The 22328-nt window shown below is 32.3% G+C and overlaps 1 protein-coding gene across 3 annotated transcripts in view; it reads left to right on the top strand.

Annotated features, from left to right (window-relative positions):
• LOC114334182 (uncharacterized) overlaps positions 1-22328 on the top strand; it is an 883857-nt gene that overhangs the window by 286365 nt on the left and 575164 nt on the right. The gene's annotated exons all lie outside the window — the stretch shown is intronic.

Raw genomic sequence — 22328 nt, 5'->3', positions numbered from 1 at the left:
CTCAGGAAAAAATTTTGAATTTTTCAAAAAATTTTTAGGTTATGTAGATAATTTTTGGCTAGCTGCGAAATAATTTTTTTTAGTGTATTTTTCTTCACTCTTTTGAATGGTGAAGATAGATTTGTCATTTTCTCGCCGGAAATTCCTCAAAATTCGAAAAAAACCATTTTTTAGTGTCCCCCCCTCATATTTTTAGCGTTTACTGAGCGATCCTTTGATTTAAAAAATACGAAAATATTTTGAATTGAACATACATTGTTTTGCCCAAAAACGTACTGATTTTTTTCAGATTTTTCGGATCAAAATTGTGCTCAGGAAAATTTTTTTAATTTTTCAAAAATTTTTTAGGTTATGTAAATAATTTTTGGCTAGTTGCGAAATAATTTTTTTAGTGTATTTTTTTCCACTATTTTGAATGGCGAAGATAGATTTGCCATTTTCTCGCCGGAAATTGCTCAAAATTCGAAAAAACCAATTTTTTAGTGCCCCCCTCATATTTTTAGTGTTTACTCTGAGCGATCCTTTGCTTTAAAAAATCCGAAAAAAAATTTGAACATACATTGTTTTGCCCAAAAGCATCCCGATTTTTTCAGATTTTTTTGATTAAAATTGAGCCAAGGAAAATTTTTGAATTTAAAAAAAAAATTAGGTTAGGTATGTAAGTAATTTTTGGCAAATTTCGAAATAATTATATTTTTGTGTATTTTTTTTCGTTTTTTTGAATGGCGGGGTTAGATTTGCGATTTTCTCTCCGGAACTTCCTCACAATTGGAAAAATAAAAAAACACTTTTTTGGTGTCTCCCCTTCCCATTTTTGAGCCCATAAACTGCATGTCAATAAATAACGATTTTTGCTATCTTGTTTGTTATTATTTCTACTGACATGATCAGGTTTGCAGTTTTCAAACCAAAACATGCTCAAAATACAACAAAAGTTCTTTGTTGATATTTTCTCCCATATTTTAAGCACATAATCTAATTTATACGTGACTCTTTTAATACTTTTTACACCAAAATATTTTGGTAAAACATTATTTTTTCAAATGAGTTAATAACCGATGACAAAAATCTGAAACTTTTATTTCAGTTTTTAATAGGAAAACAGATGAAATACGATTATTTGATGATCCAGTTCGTAATTTACTTACTTAGTCCTAAGCCTTTTTACCTTTAGGTGTAAGGCTGGTTCGTAATTTAAATAGACATAATATAACCAATATCTGCGGAATATCCCTAGAATGCTATGTATTAAATGGATGATTTAATAATCAACCACACTTCAGTTTATGTAAAAAAGCTTTTCAATAATGAACTTGCTTTGGTTTTTGATGGGACATATTTACGTCGTTAAAAATGTAAAAATAATTACCAAAACCGGCACAACTATTATGAGAAAAGTAATGGATGATCCAGTTGGTATAAGAACTGGATCATCACTGGTATCATGAAGGAAGGTGATGTTTCCATCGTGGACAGAGGTTTTAGGGATGTGATACCCTACCTAAAAGTCAAGGATTCAAGGTGTGCGATTGAAGCACATGAATCTTGCTTCGTCACAAAACTGATATGGGTTTTAGGGGCAATCCATAGCATCCTTAGCTAAAAATACAAGTTCTTTCACCAGCAATTGGACAATAGACTTATACCAAAAGCTGCATCATATGCTAAGATTACATGTTTCCTCAATAACACATTTGGTAAATGCTTATAGTGATAAATATGATGATGGATTACAAGAGATAATAATTCGAAGAATTTTGGACTCGAAATCAAAGGAAAATACATTAGCATTAGAGGTTACGACACAGAAATGGTTCAGGCGGCCCACTACTGCGGTAAAACTAACTGGTCAAGAAATTGATGATTTTCCGGAGATGAATGAAATGGACCTTAAAGAATTTTTTTCGGCGACCTACCAGTTAGGTCAAGCCAGGTACGGAGGTATTTTGCGCCATGCTTGTGACTGTGCCAACGGATTAGGAACTGTAGGGCGTAGGGTCCTGTTCTCACATTGCAGCAATCATTTATTATCTTATTAGCAATGCTAGGTATAAGTAAAAAATTATTAGACCAGCAAAAATGCTTTCAGACTTGTTTAGCATTTATCATACATATCAGATACTGATCCCGTAATAAACGAAGATACATAGTGACGAAGACGCAAACTAGTATTTTAATGTAAATTAGAGCATATAGTTTACTAGGTTGTAATTTTGTAATTATATATTTCATTATTATTAAAAAAATTGAAACAAAAAAGGTTCAATATGAAAATAAATATATATCTATTAATTTGATCCATAAATTATAATATGTAAATGATAATCACCACTCGAAGAAAGGGGGGAGCAAAAATAGTTATTGTTACGTATTAATTTAATTAATGCGTGACAAATATCAAAAAAGAGCGTTTGTTGTATTTTGAGCATGTTTTGGTCTGAAAATGGCAAACCTGATCATATCAATAGACATAACAAACAAAATATCAAAAATAGTTATTTATTGACATGCAGTTAATTGACATGTAGTTTATGTGCTAAAATGTGAGGAGGGGGAGACATCAATACATTTTTTTTAATTTTTAGAATTGTAGGGAAGTTCCAGAGAGAAAATGGCAAATCTAGCCGCGTCATTCAAAAGAACGAAAGAAAAAATTTACGAAAACATAATTATTTCGAAGTTTGCCAAAAATTACTTACATACCTAAACTTTTACTAACTAACTTTTACTAACCTAAATTTTTTTGAAAAATTTAAAAAATTTTCCTGGGCTCAATTTTTCCAAAAAATCTGAAAAATCAGTATTTTTGGGCGTAACAATATATGTTCAAAATTTTTTTCAGATTTTTTAAATCAAAGGATCGCTCAGTAAACGCTAAAAATATGAGGGGAGGGATACCAAAAAATGGGTTTTTACGAATTTTGAGGAATTTCCGGCGAGAAAATGGCAAATCTATCTTCGCCGTTCAAAAGAGTGGAAAAAATACACTTAAAAAAAATTATTTCGCAGCTAGCCAAAAATTATCTACATAACCTAAAAAATTTTTGAAAAATTCAAAAATTTTTCCTGAGCTCAATTTTAATCAAAAAAATCTGAAAAAATCAGGATGCTGTTGGGCAAAACAATGTATGTTCAATTCAAAATTTTTTTCGTATTTTTTAAATCAAAGGATCGCTCAGTAAACGCTAAAAATATGAGGGGGACACTTAAAAATGTGTTTTTTCGAATTTTGAGGAATTTTCGGCAAGAAAATGGCAAATCTATCTTCGGCATTCAAAATAGTGGAAAAAAATACACTAAAAAAATTATTTCGCAGTTAGTCAAAAATTACCTACATAACCTAAAAAATTTTTGAAAAATTAAAAAGTTTTTCCTGAGCTCAATTTTGATCCAAAAAATCTGAAAAAATCAGTATGTTTTTGGGCATAAAAATATATATTCACACCAATTTTTCACAGTTTTTAATGCAAAGGTTCGCTCAAAAAAAATTGTTTGTCAAAAAAACACATTTTTTGCGATAGGGGACACCTGGGGCCACGTAGGGAGCTAAAATTTTGTTTAGGGGGTTTTTATGTATGTACTTTCGATTGCCCTATCCCAAGTAAGAATCGAGCCGAGTGCAGATTTTATCGTCTTCTCCCGCTATAGCCTTTAGATAAAAATAAGACTTTCATTTAAGAGTACTGTAATTTGTTAGTTATTGACTTAGAAATACTTTTACTGGATAATATGGTCGTTCAGATAGACAGGCTTTTGTCATTTTACGGAACTTGGGAAAATATGTTTCAGATTTAAGTAGCAGAGGGAGATGATTGTATAGTTTTTTTTTGCCGAATATAATATAGATTACTTTACTAACCCGGTGGATGGGATCGGTAAATAGACATCAAGAGAAGAATTTCTGGTGGAGTAGTCATGATTAGGTCTGGTTGGACACACATGTAGATATTTACGAATTAAGCAAACAGTTTCTTAAATATATATTGTTATATTTCTATTTGATATGAAAATTAAATTTTGATAATTATAAACAGAATTCAATTTAATATAAAATATTTTCAATTTTCTCAACCACGGGCATATAAATTTAAAACAACCTGTATACAACAAATTGTTATATTTAATTTTAAGAAGTGATTAGAATAAGCGTACGAAACTCGGAACAATGTGCTTAGATAAACAAAGTGAATGACGCGTACCATTATCGTTCTTCTCGGAAGGTCGATCATTAGCCTATGCTAAATAAAACTCAGTGAAATAGATGATAGTTCATTATCGTTTTTCGCGGAAGGTTTCGATCATTAGCCTATGCTAAATAAGACTCATTTGAAAGAGAGAATAGGTCATTAAAATTTGTAAATAGTTAGAAAGTATTTTAGAATGGGAATTAAATATTTTCTTTTGAAATCCATTAAGCATATTTAGAAAGATTAAAAATTGGTTTTGAGGAATATTACGAATGAGAGTTGGTGGTGGAAGGTTGATTTGTGAATCTGGAAGGGATATTTAGAAAGTAGGGGAATGAATGAAAAATAGAGAGCAGAATGTTTTGAGCTGTGGAGAAGTGAAGTCGAGTAGTAGACGGTAGTGTTCGAGGAGTGAGAAAGCCGGTGTAGTTCCGTGAGTGTGGAGTATCTATCGTGGAACGAGAAGTAGGCCAGGTCGAGAGTAAAAGAACCTCCTTGAGCCCAGAGTGTCCCGGTAGCTGATAGCAGTTTCGAAAAAGGTAGAACACAGCAGCACGACAAAAGCAGGAACGAGAGCTATTCGAGCTAGTTTTTCAAAGGAGAACATCACTGGAAGCCAGGACGAGGTTTGATCGCAGCCAAGGATAGCAGGAAAGGGTTTTGTGTGAGGACATTTTCAGTTCACCAGGAAAAGGTCAGTCTCATTTGTTTGGACATGAATGTATGGGTTTTCGTATTAAATTCCACATAAAAAATTGAATAACATAATCAATAATATCAGAAAAGCTTCATCAAACTTAAATAGAGTTGTTCCTAATAACTCCTAATAGTTAAATGTTAATAAAAACTTTCAATTGAAAACCAAAAGGAAATAAGATTCCCATTTGTAAATGTTATGTTTAAGAATAATAAGAAATAGCAAATATTAAGCATTGATTGCCTTTTAAATAAAATAAAAAATATTTTGATTATAATTGTAACCCATATGTGTATTTTTTTTACTCTTTTCTTTTCTATCCCGATTAGGAACCATTAAGAAATATTTAGAAGCCACGAAAGTAAGTAATTAATTTATAATTCGCCCTGAGATTGAAAACATATTGATATGTGATCTGGTTAATTAATTAGATTAGTATTAATACATTGATTAAATTAAGTGACATATAAGAATATTATCTCATATCAAAAATCAAGATCACAACAACTGTCGTCCAACGTGGAAAGCATTGTAAAGTATTTCTAGTGGCAAATTTGAAGGATAGAAAGAGTAAAGCCGGTATTTGAAAATTTATATGCCTGTGGTAAAAAGTGAGATACTTACATTTGATAACATAAAATTTTAGATCTCTTTAGGTACAAATTTTACATAACTGATTTAATATTTTATTTTTACGATATTTACATTTGATATTTATTGACAATTTATAATATTTGGGTGAGAAAAAGTCGTTTTTGTAACATACTAGTAAAATTTCACATTTGGCGGGGATAGTACTTCTTGAAAACAAATGTCTGTGACAAGAAGCCAAAGCAAGGACAACAAAAAACAAAAAGAATATTCAGACCAAGAAGATATTTTAGACACGACAATCATGGCATCAGAACAGCAAGAATTATCAGGAATAGATAAACTATTACAACTGATGCAACTCCAGTCACAAAAAATGGATGAAACACAACAAAAACTGGATGACAATCAAAGAGAAACAAAACAAGCAATAGATGAAACAAAAAGAATAATGCAAGAAAATCAGAAGGAAACAAAACAAGCAATAGAAGAGAACAACAAGAAAATGGAGGAACGCATAGGAAAGTATGAAAAGGAAATAAAAGGATGTTTGACAACAATGAAAAACGAGATGAAAGAACAAGAAACGAAAATTCAAAATAAAATAAAGGAGATAACGAACTGCCAGAAAAAGGAAATAGAAAATTTGGAAAACAAGTTTGAAAACGCTATTCAAGCAATCAGAGAAGAAATGGAAAGAAAGATTGCGGAAATCAATATTCAACAAAATGGAGGAGAAAGAAGAGAAATGGTTATACATAGCACAGATGACGTGAAGATAAGGTTTGGCGGGGATGTAAGAAGATTACACCCAGTGCCGTTCATAAATAGCCTGAAAAAGAAAATACAGCACATCGGAAATTTCGAAACAGCAAAAGAAACTATCAGAAACCATCTCAAAAATGAAGCAAGCCTATGGTTCGATTGCAAAGAAGAAGAATTTGACAGCTGGCAAGAATTTGAACAAAAATTTTTGAATTATTTCTGGGGAAAAGTCCAACAATTGGAAATTAACAAGGAATTGCAAAATGGGAAATACAATGATAGGATGGGTATATCAGAAAGGACATATGCATTACAAATTTACTATAACGCAAAACATTTACAATATAATTACTCATCGGAACAATTAGTCGAACTGATTGCAAGACATTTCGAAGAAACGCTGGAAGACCATATCACATTGCAAAACTACAAAGACATAGATAGTTTATGCCAATTCCTACAAATAAGAGAATTGCGTTTAAGAGAAAGAAAATCAAGAAGGTCGCGAGAAGATTACAGGCCCCGAGAAACACAGGAGTACAGAGATAGAAATGAAAATAGGAGGGACGATACAAGACGAGATTTTAATCCCAGAAGGGAAAACGAAAATAGAGACAACGGAAGAGGAAATTATGAACAAAGAAATAGGCAATGGAATGAGGACAGAAATCGAGAATACCAGAATAGAAACACCACACGCTCAAATCAAGAAAACAGAAATAATGGTAGACAAAATGAACAGGGATATCGAGAAAACCGAAACAGATCCGACAGACCAAGAGAAAATAGAAGAGAAGTAAATAATACCCAGACAGATGAATATGACGGAGAGAGACATTATGACGAAAATATAAACAACGATGAGCAACCGGCGTTTTTTCACGACGGCGCTCACTAAAAACCAAAAATCAAACAGGAATTTTTTGTAACCCCAAGGAGTTTATTGGCGAGATTGGCAAGAAACAACGAAAAGAAAAATGGAGTTAATTTAAAATTTGTGGATGGATTTATCAACGAGAAACCAATTAAAATTATGATAGACACTGGATCTGAAATAACATTGGTCAACAGAAAACTAATAGAAGAAGTTAACTTAACAAATTTAATTTACAAAATACCTAGGGTAAATTTAGTGGGCGCAAACAAACGGACATTGGCAACTATAAATGAAGGCATACGAGTAATGGTACGACTGGGTAAGAAGATGTATGCACTACAATGTGTAATAATGCCAAACATGTCACATGACATGATAGTAGGAGTTGACGAATTGGCAGAAAAACATGTAGTGATAGATTTTAAAAATAATACGATGAATCTAACAGAAGAAAAAGAAGAAGAACAGGACAAGGAACAGGAGAAACAAAATACGGACGAATCAGGTAAAGAACAAACAGTGGAAATGAATTTGGCAACGAAGCAAGGACAAAGAAGGAAAGGGAGAAAAAGTCAGAAAAAGACAAAAGAAAATGAAACCTGTGGCTCCTCAAAAGAAGAGTTGAGCCCAGAAGAAGAAAATTTGAGAGTATCAGAAACAAAGGAAACCTGGGATTCCTCAAAAGAAGACCAGTGACTTTCCAAAAGTGTGAAAAAGTACTCGTGAGGGCATTACGAGTATCAAATCTTCCTGGGGGCATTTGCGCAAAGTTGATGCCTGTTTTCGAAGGCCCGTACATCGTGAATAATGAAAATGGGATAAATAGTTATGAGTTGAGGCACAGGAACTCGGAAAAAATCCGAGGAATTTATAATATTCACGATGTATACAAATATCACGAATAAAAGACAGAATTACATGAAGTAGATAGTAAGTTAGGATATAAGACGTAGATTAAAGTAAGGAAATATACAGGGAGTTGGTTTTGCCTCGAGAAAATTTATTTAAAAATGCAGATAAATTTTATCGAATACAAGGCGGGGATTTGTTATATTTCTATTTGATATGAAAATTAAATTTTGATAATTATAAACAGAATTCAATTTAATATAAAATATTTTCAATTTTCTCAACCACGGGCATATAAATTTAAAACAACCTGTATACAACAAATTGTTATATTTAATTTTAAGAAGTGATTAGAATAAGCGTACGAAACTCGGAACAATGTGCTTAGATAAACAAAGTGAATGACGCGTACCATTATCGTTCTTCTCGGAAGGTCGATCATTAGCCTATGCTAAATAAAACTCAGTGAAATAGATGATAGTTCATTATCGTTTTTCGCGGAAGGTTTCGATCATTAGCCTATGCTAAATAAGACTCATTTGAAAGAGAGAATAGGTCATTAAAATTTGTAAATAGTTAGAAAGTATTTTAGAATGGGAATTAAATATTTTCTTTTGAAATCCATTAAGCATATTTAGAAAGATTAAAAATTGGTTTTGAGGAATATTACGAATGAGAGTTGGTGGTGGAAGGTTGATTTGTGAATCTGGAAGGGATATTTAGAAAGTAGGGGAATGAATGAAAAATAGAGAGCAGAATGTTTTGAGCTGTGGAGAAGTGAAGTCGAGTAGTAGACGGTAGTGTTCGAGGAGTGAGAAAGCCGGTGTAGTTCCGTGAGTGTGGAGTATCTATCGTGGAACGAGAAGTAGGCCAGGTCGAGAGTAAAAGAACCTCCTTGAGCCCAGAGTGTCCCGGTAGCTGATAGCAGTTTCGAAAAAGGTAGAACACAGCATCACGACAAAAGCAGGAACGAGAGCTATTCGAGCTAGTTTTTCAAAGGAGAACATCACTGGAAGCCAGGACGAGGTTTGATCGCAGCCAAGGATAGCAGGAAAGGGTTTTGTGTGAGGACATTTTCAGTTCACCAGGAAAAGGTCAGTCTCATTTGTTTGGACATGAATGTATGGGTTTTCGTATTAAATTCCACATAAAAAATTGAATAACATAATCAATAATATCAGAAAAGCTTCATCAAACTTAAATAGAGTTGTTCCTAATAACTCCTAATAGTTAAATGTTAATAAAAACTTTCAATTGAAAACCAAAAGGAAATAAGATTCCCATTTGTAAATGTTATGTTTAAGAATAATAAGAAATAGCAACTATTAAGCATTGATTGCCTTTTAAATAAAATAAAAAATATTTTGATTATAATTGTAACCCATATGTGTATTTTTTTTACTCTTTTCTTTTCTATCCCGATTAGGAACCATTAAGAAATATTTAGAAGCCACGAAAGTAAGTAATTAATTTATAATTCGCCCTGAGATTGAAAACATATTGATATGTGATCTGGTTAATTAATTAGATTAGTATTAATACATTGATTAAATTAAGTGAAATATAAGAATATTATCTCATATCAAAAATCAAGATCACAACAATATAGAAGAAAGTGTTAAAATCCCGTGACCTTTGAAGTAGCTTCTGCAACGTGTTATTTTTTCTGAGGCCAAACATATATCTTATTTCACAATAAAACACTGAAAAACGTTTGTTTTTCTATACTTCCACAAAATTTATTACAACTATGTTATTACTACAGCTGTTTCGGCAAAGTGCCTTTCTCAAGTGATATATTTTACAATGTGTTTGCCTTTTTAAGTTTTTAACTGAAGAGGTTGAGGAGTGGGGAGCTGTTTGTCTCGAGTTGGTCATTCAGAATTATATCTGTATCTTTCAATTTATTAATTTCCATTGATTCTAAAAGTGATAGCTTAAGGCCTTTATTTTGAATATGTAGAATTTGAAACTTTTCATTAAAAGAGTGATTATGATCTAGAAGGTGAAGTGCGTATGTAGAAGTGTCTGTTTTTCTATTGTTGAAAGCCCTTTTGTGTTCTGCTATCCGTTTGTCAAAAGTTCTGCCAGTTTGACCGATGTAAGTTTCCGGACAGTCACCACAAGTTAGTTTGTACACACCATTCTGTAGTTGCTTTCTCTTTCGGCTTTTATTGTTTTTAATATGTTTGCTTAAGTTGTTGTTAGTTCTGAAAGCTGGTGTTATTCCTTTCTTTTTTATGTATCTGGCTATTTTTTTTGTTATTTTGCCAGTATATGTGAGAGAGCAGAAGGTACTGTGTACTTTCTGTGGTGGTGGATACACTAATTTCAAGGCTTTCTTATGGAGTTTTTGGTTTAACATGTTGTTAACTGTTTGTTCGTTATAGCCATTGTTTACTGCTATTTTTCTAATGATATTTAGTTCTGTCTCGAAGTTATTTTTTGTCATAGGAATTTCTGTCGGTCTATGTATCATGCTATGGTAGGCTGCTAATTTGTGTTGTGTAGGATGGGATGATGAATTGTGTATAGTTGTGTCAGTATGGGTAGGTTTATGATATACGGAGAACTCATGTTTGTTGTGTAGTCTGGTAATCGTTACATCTAGAAAGTTTATGGAATTATTCTGTTCTGTTCCTATTGTGAACTCAATATTACTATGAAATGATTTAATGTATGATAGAAATTGGTCAAGTTGTCTGTTAGTTCCTGTAAAGCAGACTAGTATGTCATCCACGTATCTCCACCAATATAAGAACTGTATAAATAAGGGATGTTACGGGGTGGAGATACGTGGATGACATACTAGTCTGCTTTACAGGAACTAACAGACAACTTGACCAATTTCTATCATACATTAATTCACTTCATAGTAATATTGAGTTCACAATAGAAACAGAACAGAATAATTCCATAAACTTTCTAGATGTAACGATTACCAGACTACACAACAAACATGAGTTCTCCGTATATCATAAACCTACCCATACTGACACAACTATACACAATTCATCATCCCATCCTACACAACACAAATTAGCAGCCTACCATAGCATGATACATAGACTGACAGAAATTCCTATGACAAAAAATAACTTCGAGACAGAACTAAATATCATTAGACAAATAGCAGTAAACAATGGCTATAACGAACAAACAGTTAACAATATTTTAAACCAAAAACTCCATAAGAAAGCCTTGAAATTAGTGTATCCACCACCACAGAAAGAACCCAGTACCTTCTGCTCTCTCACATATACTGGCAAAATAACAACAAAATTAGCCAGATACATAAAAAAGAAAGGAATAACACCAGCTTTCAGAACTAACAACAACTTAAGCAAACATATTAAAAACAATAAAAGCCGAAAGAGAAAGCAACTACAGAGTGGTGTGTACAAACTAACTTGTGGTGACTGTCCGAAAACTTACATCGGTCAAACTGGCAGAACTTTTGACAAACGGATAGCAGAACAAAAAAGGGCTTTCAACAATAGAAAAACAGACACTTATACATACGCACTTCACCTTCTAGATCATAATCATTCTTTCAATGAAGAGTTTCAAATTCTACATATTCAAAATAAAGGCCTTAAGCTATCACTTTTAGAATCAATGGAAATTAATAAGTTGAAAAATACAGATATAATTCTGAATGACCAACTCGAGACAAACAGCTCCCCACTCCTCAACCTCTTCAGTTAAAGACTTAAAAAGGCAAACACATTGTAAAATATATCACTTGAGAAAGGCACTTTGCCGAAACAGCTGTAGTAATAACATAGTTGTAATAAATTTTGTGGAAGTATAGAAAAACAAACGTTTTTCAGTGTTTTATTGTGAGATAAAATGAACTTCCATCAAGTAACGGTCGAATCCATCAATTATATATCTTATTGCTCTTTTTTTGTAATTTAAAAACAACATCGGATTGAGCAGCTGTACCAGAACCCCAAAATGGAAGACCATAGAAAATGCGACTCGAATGAAGAAAATTATGTTATTTCTGAAAAGGCTAAATTGATTTCCTTCGAAACAGATCTTATTGCATAGCAAGCTGAGGATAGATCTTTGATGTGAACATCAAAGATATGCTTCCAATAGGTGTTATATCTATTCTAAATGAATATTAAAACTGATATTCATTGTTGGAATGCAATAATATTGTTAGGTAGGTACCTATACATATTTTAAAATAAATAATGCATCTGCTATCAGTAGTTTGATATCGATGTTAGTATCGACACCTAAGCTCTTAAAAATAAATAAATGACAATAAATAAAAGAAAAATAAATGACTAATCTATGGTTTTTTATTTTAATTGTTTTTTTAAACTAATACTTAATAATAATTTAATTTGTCATATCTATTTGCTATTCTACATAGTTGGGAATAAGCAAATCTTGTGGCTTAGTCCCAACTATAATAATAAACTGATATGACAAAGTATTAATTTGTAAAAGTAAAATAAGAATATTTTTCTGACTTATGGGTTGTATTAATTTTGTAAAGCTTGTTTTTGTCGATACTATATACATGGAGCTGCTAGTTACCACAATCTTTTCTGAGAAGAGTTTTCACACAATAATGAAAGGCAACAACACCGTTATCTTTTTCCAGGGTATGCGTAAATATCAACTCCTCTTTTCAGATAAAATGGCCTGGTAGATTTATAAAAGTTTTTTTTATTTATTAACTAAATCTTTATTGGCTCCAAATGTTCATTACTTTTGAATAATTATTTTTTCTACAAAAGTTTTCTCACATTTCATTATTTTGTACAAATCCTTCAGGTAGGTCGCACCCTCGAGGTAGACCGCATACTATAGTACCACCATTTTTTTAATCTAGACAATTTAAATTTAACTTTAATAAAAAATTAAAAAAGAATATTAAAAAAGAATATTAAAAATATATGGGTAAATATGAATAGTACATTCAAGAACAGTGGTGGGCCCAACGGACCCGAGTTACCCGGTTACGTAAGTAAAATGTGTTGCCCGGATAAGGGTTAAACTAGTGATGTCATTGATTAAGATACGGAAAAATAGAGAACCCAATACTGAACCTTATGGTACCCCGCATAAAATGTTTTTTAGACTAGAGTCTGTATTTGCTCTAACCAATTATTTCCTATTATACAAGTAACATTGACACCAATTCAAAGAATTACCCCTAATTCCGTTGAAATTTAGTTTTTTATCCTAATGTAGTGATTTACACAATCAACAGATTTGGCATAGTCACAGAAAATAGTGGTAGTGTGAAGATTATTGGTCAGTATGTTCAGTTCTTGAAAAACTTCATGTCTGTAGTACAGAAAATCTGGCATCTGTTGTATATTTATTATTTAAAAAGGAGAACTGATTTTGTAATAAAATGTTGTTTTTAAATAGAAAGGACATTAGTAGGGCTTCTATGAGTCTTTCAATAATTTTGGAGAGTACCGGTAGTAATGCAATATGTCTCCAATAGATTTTTCACCACCGTTATGAAGAGGACTAATGATGGCTGCCTTTAGGCACTTTGTACATTTACCTTTTTCAAAAGAATTATTATTAATTAGTGAGATCAGGACTTCTAGTACTTTTTGGGGAAGATTTGCGAATTTTTTTATGGATAGTCCATTAGTACTACAGTAAGATTTGCTTTTGATACTATCGTTGCCGGATTAACCATTAGGAAAAGTATGCAGTTGCCTACATAGGGGCGCAATACCATAATATTGATGGTGGACGTATTAAACTACATTACAATGCATACTTTTGTTCATATGGAAAGCATATGTCGTGAAAATAAATCGCTAGTGAATGCTGTTTGGTACAAGAAACAGTAGTGCCTGTCAGTCTGCACGGTTACTTAGAAAAATAGGTAGATCAAGAGGAACAAGACCTTTGCCTAAAGGTTACAATGCCTTCAAGTCTGCTCTTCATACTCTTGCTGAAAACATTAGCCCGAAAGCTGAAACAGTTCATGAAAAGTCCATGAGGCTTTGTTGAAAGAAAAATTAAAAAAGGACACATGCATAATGAATGAGTTTTGGGCAACAATTTTAGAACTCATCAAGCTGTTCGTAAATCATTACGGAGAGAAAGTATTTGAACTTCAAACTGTAGCTCAGCGTCTAAATTTACTTTTGGAGTTCTTAAAATTACAAAGGGATAATTTTGATTATTACGAAAAGAAGTAGAAGGAAGCGAGCAAGGGGCAAGACAACTACATTTTGATGATGCTAATTACAATACAGTTTTTCTACAGGGTGAAGACAATTTGAAGGTTGAAAGGTATCTACCAATTTTGGATAAGCTAATTACTAAGCTTCAAGAAGATCGATGTCAATGAACTCAGTATTTGTTGTTTTGTGTGTTTTTCCAAAACTAAGTGATACTCATATAAAGGAAAGAGCTTCAAAACTACATGAAAACTCTCCTGATGATATTGAACTTGAAATTGAAGTAGAACTGGGGCATAGTGGCTCCAGCAACCGTTACTTAAGCCACCCTGCATCTGAAAATACTTAAATAAGGAATGATTTTGACGTAATAAAAGCGTTTTGGTAAAATTGTGACTTTTTGCTAAGACCACTGTTGCTCAGAGCGCCTCAATTTAAGTTTAGCTCTACAAAATGTCCATTCAAATATCGGAAAGCTCGAAACTGAAGTGGAAGATTAGGTGAATAAAGCAAACCGAGCCGCAGGTTGCCTGAATGAAACAATATGGAGAACTAAAAATATCGGAAAAGAAGTGAAAGGTAGAATTTACAAAACAGTCGTCAGACCAATAATGACATACGTAGCAGAAAAATGGCCACATACAGAAAGGACAAAAAGAATGCTAGAAACAGCAGAGATGAAAACACTTCGAAAAATCGATGGTAAGACACTATGGGATAGAGCCAGAAGTGGAGATATATTTGACGGAGATGCAAGGTGGACAACATTAATAACTAGGTGAAAAACAGAAGAGTAGAATGAAATGACCACATAAGCCGAATGACAACAAATAGAGTAGAAATGACAGCGAGACACGGTTCCCCAATAGAAAGACGATCAGTGGGAAGACAACGAAAACGAAGGAATGACAACTTAACCTTTAACTACACGCGCTGGCGTACTTTGTACGCCAGATATAAGAATTCTACTGGAAATATATTTAAAAATTTAATTTTTGACCTTGCTTATTTTTCTATCGTCTCACTGGAATGTGCTTTACAATTTGGTTTTAGTTTCGTTATAATCGGCGTTCTGGAAATATCGTAATTTACATTTTATTATTTGTTGTTTCCGGTTGTGGACAATATACCCCAGGATTATATTACTATAAGTCGTAATATAAGTACATATTTTAATTGTTTTTTAGTCATTATGGCAAAAAATATATTTTTCCTTATAAAGAATACTTTTTCTCCTGTAAAAAATCACATTTAAAAAAAATTTTTATTAGTAATTTTATTTATCATGGAATCCAGTTATTCCATGATTCCAGTTATAAATCCCAATTGGCTTACTGAAAAGGAACTCCAAGTATTCATTGATGCCGAATAAGGTTTATAACAAACAACTAAGTGTATTTAAAAAAAAAATAAACAAATCCGCTGTTTTTAAGTGTATTTTCTTTTGGCGTACAAAGTACGCCACGCGTGTAGTTATGTTATAACTAAATGCGCGGGTAATTAAAGGTTAATGGAGGCACATTGATAAGCAGACTACACAAAAGCAAGAAGAAGAAGAAAATGTCCATTAATATATCTTTAGGAATACCGCTCGGAGATAAAGGAGTTATCCGAGATTTTGGAGGAAGAATGCGGAGGCTTTTTAAGGGGTCTCATAGCTTGGGTTGCCTAGGGGCCTCAAGATTCCTACTTCATGACTGGATACTATTGATTGTTTGGATCAGTTCAGATTTATTATCTGGTCTTATAAAGAATGAATTCGAGGACTTTCTTGAATTAGAGGGATAGGAAATTCGATCTTGTTGTGACAGAATAGTTGATGTTATATTTTTACCCACATCAACAAACTATCCATTTAGATTTTTAGGGTCAGAAAGGAAACATGTTTGTGCTGTGTGAGTTTGATTTCGAAGATCGTTTATTATGGACCAAGTTTCTTTTGCAACAATGTTAGAGCTTCCCAGACGACTTTGATAGTAGGCTGATTTGGTAAGTTTTAGATAGGTGACCCTACTGGGTGATATATTCAGTGACAGCGACATTGGTAGTAAATTTCTTAATGTAGAGTAGTGAACACATATTCTTAGCTGATATGCGTATAGCTTTGGAAGTCCAGGTCTTGCGATATTTTGGCTTAATTTTAATTAAAGAAAATTCTTTATTGAAGACGCAGACAAGCTTATTCAAAAAATCACTGAAATTATAGACGGAAACTGCCAGAATCACTGGTACATAGAAGGAAAGTGCCACTCAGAAGTTATGCATAAATTTTGAAATTTAAACGAAAGTTCCGAGTGGAAAAAATCCTACCTAAACGTCGGATATTCGAGAGAGGTATGCTAAAGACGTTAAAGTTTGTATAAACCGCTTTATGATCAGATATTCCTGCATCAATAATTGTAGAGCGTACATCAACGAGTGAGAAATCTGAGAATAAATTGTATCCCGAGGTGCAAGTTCCTGAAAAAAGTATGAGATATAGACCTTACGTAGTGCTAAATGCATATATTTACCTCGTGAGATAAACTTATGATTCATGTCATAAAAACGCTATCCTTAATACTCCTTTCAAGACGAAATTCGAACCCTTGTTCCATGCTTCATGTTCAATTATTCTATCTTATTAAAAAAATCTAAACTAAAGTGAATTATTAAAATTTGAATTAAAAAAAAACATTTGGTGTTCATGTAACCAACTTTGAAATACCTTTAATTTGTTCTCTGAAATTGCTTAAAAATTTTCAATTCTACTTTTGCACTATTACCTGCTTTGGTAGCTACTTCGATCACCGTATTATATCTCAAAATTTATGTATATCTAAAACCCAGAAGACGAGAAAACTAGTTAAAGCTGAACTTAGTTTGCTAATTGATTCACACTTGGAGTCACTACTCATGGATGAGGTCTAATTGAGTTGGAAAATCATCGTCTACTTTCGCTTCACAAAGGTGTATGGAAAATTCGAAGCATAGATCTAATTTAGCTCATTTATATTTTGACGAGCTCTCATCGGCAGAACTTTAGCATATTTTATTATAAAATGTTCCCGGATGACTAGGTTTGTACCTTTTCGAATATATATGTTTCATTTTCTTTATGTCCCAAGAACAGGGGATCAAAGTTGTATAAAAGTTAGTTGCACATCGTCAGCAAACAGAAACAAAACTGAAAGTGAAACTATATTTCAAAAATATCCACAAAAATAATACAACAACAAATAAACTTCAATTTGATATAGGCTAAGAATTATATTCAGTATTCATTTTGTTTGAAGTTTCGGATTTCTTTCGAGAAATCGTTTTCAATTTTTTTTTAAATGAATTCAATCTGCTGGGTGTTTGTTAGAGGTGGATGTTAAGGCTTTGTCAGAATATTTTTGTTCTATTTGGTCATAAGATATATTTGTTTTAGATTGTGTGTTTTGGGAGGTTTCTGAAAGTGCATTAGAGGTGGCTGGATTAGAATTGGTTGGGTCAGGATTGGTTGTATTAGAAGTGATTGGATTAGAAGTGGTTGTATTAGCATTGTCAGAGCATTCTGTTTCCTGGTGACCAATAGTCTTGCATTTTGAACAGTTGAATCCTTCTATAGAAAGGTATAACCTCTAAGTGGTATTATCATGAGAGATAATGAAAGAATCGAAAATGGACATATTTTCTAAAGGTATGATACACGTTTGCCTTCTAAAACTCAAGACATGGCTGTATTCACTTTCAGGCATTCATACCCTAAGAAAAGTCACTTTAGAGACGGCATTTATACCCATTTTACGTAGTTCTTGTTCAATTAACGTGGTTGGAACAGTAGGACAAGCGTTTGATATTATCAGTCTTGAGCTGGCGTGATAAGTCTTCTTATTTCTACTTGAGTTTCTTTTATATTGACATATTTGTGGGAATGCAGCAATGATCAACCATATTTTTAGAAGCAAGATATAGACATATACTATTGTTGGCAATTCTGGAAGCGAAAAATACGTTACGTGGACCAACTAGTGAACCGACGGCTATGATGTACTCTTGAACTTTGGTTCCTTCAATACTAGAAAGAACTATGGCTTCGTCTTTTGTTGGTTGTTTAAATGTGTTAACAATACTGAAATATGGGATGTGAGATGAAGTGCGGGTAGTGTTCATGGTGTTATTCGAAGTCATGATTGATTAATTTCGGAGACGTTGCAAGGCCGGCCCTGTCGCCGGCTTAAAAACCGGTGTGGATCTTGGCCCAAAACTGGTTGTATTTATATTTCTTGGATATTTTATAGGTTATATTATTATTAATATAATTATAATATGATGTGGTTTTTGGTACTCACGTCAGGTTTGCTAGGTTTACATGGTTTTTCCACTATAACTATGTGAAGGAAGTAACAAAATAATTTTAAACTGTGATTTTATTATTTAAAAACTGATAAATTTCGCAACAGTTTTCAACGTGACATATATTACCACTGTCAGGACCGTACTCGAAATTAACTTTATTTGAGTATAATTGATAATATCTAAGCGATTTGACCGGTTTGGAATGCTTAGTTTTAAAAAAATAGTTAATTAAGTCGAAAATGACGTTTTCATAATTTTTAAAGAAAGTCATATTTTTCTTAAATAAATCTAAACGTATTCACAATATCAAAAAATGTTTCAAATATTAATTGTAGGATTTCTTAAACCTTGATTTTATTTATTTGTGTATTATGAATACTTTTAGGTTTATTTAAGAAAATGCACTTTTTTATTTAATTATAAAAATGCCATTTTTGATTTAATTAACTATTTTTTCTAAACTAAGCATTTCAAACCGGTCAAATCGCATGATAATATCAACTGTATCTAAATAAAGTTAATTTCAAGTGGGATGATATTCATTTCTATTAGGATTGTATTGACGAGGGTATAATTGTTACATTCCAAAAAGGAAAAAGCAGAGAGTTAGGTCCTTTATTTACGTCATAAATCAGTCAGTCCTTATGAAAAAAAAAATTTCAAAGCTTATTTGAGAGGTTTTTTAATGTATCTTAAACGATTAAATTTTACCAAAAAATTGCACATTATTCGAGTTATTTGGGATTGAAGGTTCTCCATTTCGAGGTCCTTCGAAAATAACCATCCTTTAAAGAGCAATAACTCAGTCGTTATTGGGTTTAAATAGGTCTTTCTGACTCGAATCTCTTTGTCTTTTTATTGGTCACAATTTTGTTCTTAATATTTTTTTCTATAAAATTAAAATTTTTAAGTTGTCATGAAAAACGGTTATAAAACCTGAGTTTTTACAATGAAAAATGCATAGTTTCAATAGTTAATAACTTGGAAAGATAAAGAATTGGTCACTCTACTGATTTGCATAGTTATTTTGATTGAAAAAATGTTCATTCCCTAGATGGGGTTGTTTTCACCCCCAGGGTAAAATCCCGGTTTCGCATAGGGTAGACTTTGAAGAAGAGGGTCAACCGAGCTTTAACCCAGCTTTTCATTAAAATCGGTGTTGATTCTCAAAATTCCACTGTTTTGTCCATATTTATACAGTGTGTCCACGGTTGGGTGCCCAAGAGGAAAAACTTTTTTATTTTCAATTTTAGCGAAAAATGTCATTCTTGATAAAAAGTTTTGCTTGTTCTGAAACCCCATAAAACGAAATAAAATTCAATTTTTTCAAATCCTGCTTAATTTTGTAGCCAATTTTATGTAAATCCCTATAAATTTTTGCACCAAGTTCGAAATCGTAACAATAATCTAGTGTTGCCAAGCCACAATGTAGCTTAGTAACTGTCGACTCCGATAAATAATTTGCGAATTTTCATTTTTTTGCGAATTTGTTAAGCGTTCAATAAAGAATTTATCTTGTGTTAAATTTCATTATTAAAATTACTGGATTAATAATTATTTAATTAATAAATAATTTGATGATTCAAGGAGAACGACAAAGTCTGGCTTCATAATCCAGAGAAGCGAAAGGATTGTTCTCCCAAGTTATATATTGTTACAATTTCGAAATTAGTTTAAAAATTTATAGGAATTTACATGAAATTGGCTATAAAACTAAGCAGGATTTGAAAAATTTGAATTTTACTTCATTTTATGGGGTTTTAGAACAAGAAAAACTTTTTATCAAGAATGACATTTTTCGCTAAAATTGAAAATATAAAAGTTTTTCCTCTTGGGCACCCCATCCGTGGACACACTGTAGATCTCACCCTAAATTTTTTCATACTATTCACCCCTGCAACTTAATAAAATTAACATTATAGAAGTTTTCAGAGGCTTTTGGCCCTCGGCGACAATGCAATATGTAATCTTTCATTCTGCGATTCAATTTTTCAAATATACTTAGGTCTTAGTTATCACGGGATTCGAAAAAAATTAATGCATTTAATGTTTATATAAAGTCTATATGTTTAATTATTTAAACTTAAAACACCAAAACTATAAATAATTTTGTTATAATATTTAATTATTTAATATTTAATAATTTAACACTTTAATAAGGAACTCTAAGCCAAGCCGCACACCAAAGAAACATGAAACGAAAAACATGAAACATGAAACGAAAAACATGTTTCATGAAAAGAAAACACTGCTAAACAAATCTCAAAGTCCGCCTACCAATGAAACGAGTGTGATTCATGCTCATGACACATTTTTATTTTCGGAGAGTTTCATAAATGGCCGGACATATATTTGTTTAGCAGTGGTTTATTTCCATGAAACGTAATTTACGTTTCATGTTTCTTTGATGTGCGGTCTGCCTTAGAGATTTTAAATAAAAACAAGACGGTTAACATAAAATCATAAATCCTTAAGATGATTATTTATTTCAGTTAAGGGGGTAGGCGCAAAATCTTGGGCAATACTGTTTAAATGCATTCATTTTTTTCAAATGAGAAACGTAATAAATATTTTTGAAAAAATTTAAACGCAGAATGAAAGATTACACATTATTACCGAGGGCCGAAAGTCCCTCAGAATAAACAAAAAGTTTCTTTCGAATGTAATATTTGAAATTAAAAATCACGCTAAATTTTTTCATACTTTTGACCCCTGCAACTTATTAAAATAAACATTAGAGAAGTTGTCAGAGGCTTTGGCCTGAATGGCTGAATGGCCTGAAAGATTACATATTTGCAATATGTAATCTTTCATTCTGCGTTTAAATTTTTCAAATATACTTAGGTCTTAGTTATCACAGGATTCGAAAAAAATTAATGCATTTAGATTACATAGGCCAAATATTTTGCGCCCACCCCCTAAATCATAATAAAGTTGTAAACATTGTTACCAGATAACAGCTTGTTTTAAATTTTCAGGACTTGATGAAATAAATTTTTGATGTTTTTATTAAATACATACTATTATTTTTTATTAGCTATTACAATTGTCCAATTACAATTTAATTGTCTAATAAGAAATACCTAGCGTATATCTATAAGAATTACCTATCTAAGTAAAATTTTCATTTATATATAAAAAAATTCTCGTTATGTGCTAAATTCGGTACTGGGAAAATGGAAAAAGTCCCGCCGTGTTAACGACACCTCTAAATATCTCAATATCGAGGTAACTAGATCTAAATCGCCGTCAACCATGGAAATTGAGGAAATGGAGGCGTATCTACTAAACCGACAGCCGACGACGATGCATATCAAGAGCCGAGCGACATGGCATGGAATGTATACTGATAGAGTTCCGGACATACTACGCCAACAAAATAGGAAATCGACCTGATGGCGGCTCGGGTGAGTTAGTCCGGTTAACGAATGTGGGCTGAAGTCTAGTACCTATGTATAAGATTTAATCGTCTATTTAAAAATAATTTTGAAAAAATAGATTAGTAGTACAGTGAATGAAGGTAAAAATCAACTATATTTTCATGAAAATTGGTGAGTGGTTAGTAGTCCAGGCTAGTCAATCGTTAGGTAAATTATTGCGATTCGTTTTTTTTTTGCACAAAAACTAACTCAAAAACAGGTCCTTATAACAAAAGTCCACAGGGTGCCGAGAGGTTCCGAGGTTAAAGGATAGGGTGGAACGAAAAAGGTCAAAAAAATAAAAGAAAAGAAAAATGATTGTGGCTATCGTGTAAAAGTTGTGTCAGATGATGAAAACAATTGGTGCGAAGTATTTTGAAATAAAAAAATATCTTGAGGATCCATATTGGATTTGAAAAATGAAAAAACAAAAAAAATGTTTTT

The sequence above is a fragment of the Diabrotica virgifera genome, chromosome 1 (genome assembly GCF_917563875.1).
Source record: "Diabrotica virgifera virgifera chromosome 1, PGI_DIABVI_V3a".
Classification (NCBI taxonomy): Eukaryota; Metazoa; Arthropoda; class Insecta; order Coleoptera; family Chrysomelidae; genus Diabrotica; species Diabrotica virgifera.
This window is presented reverse-complemented; position numbering and strand designations above follow the sequence as displayed.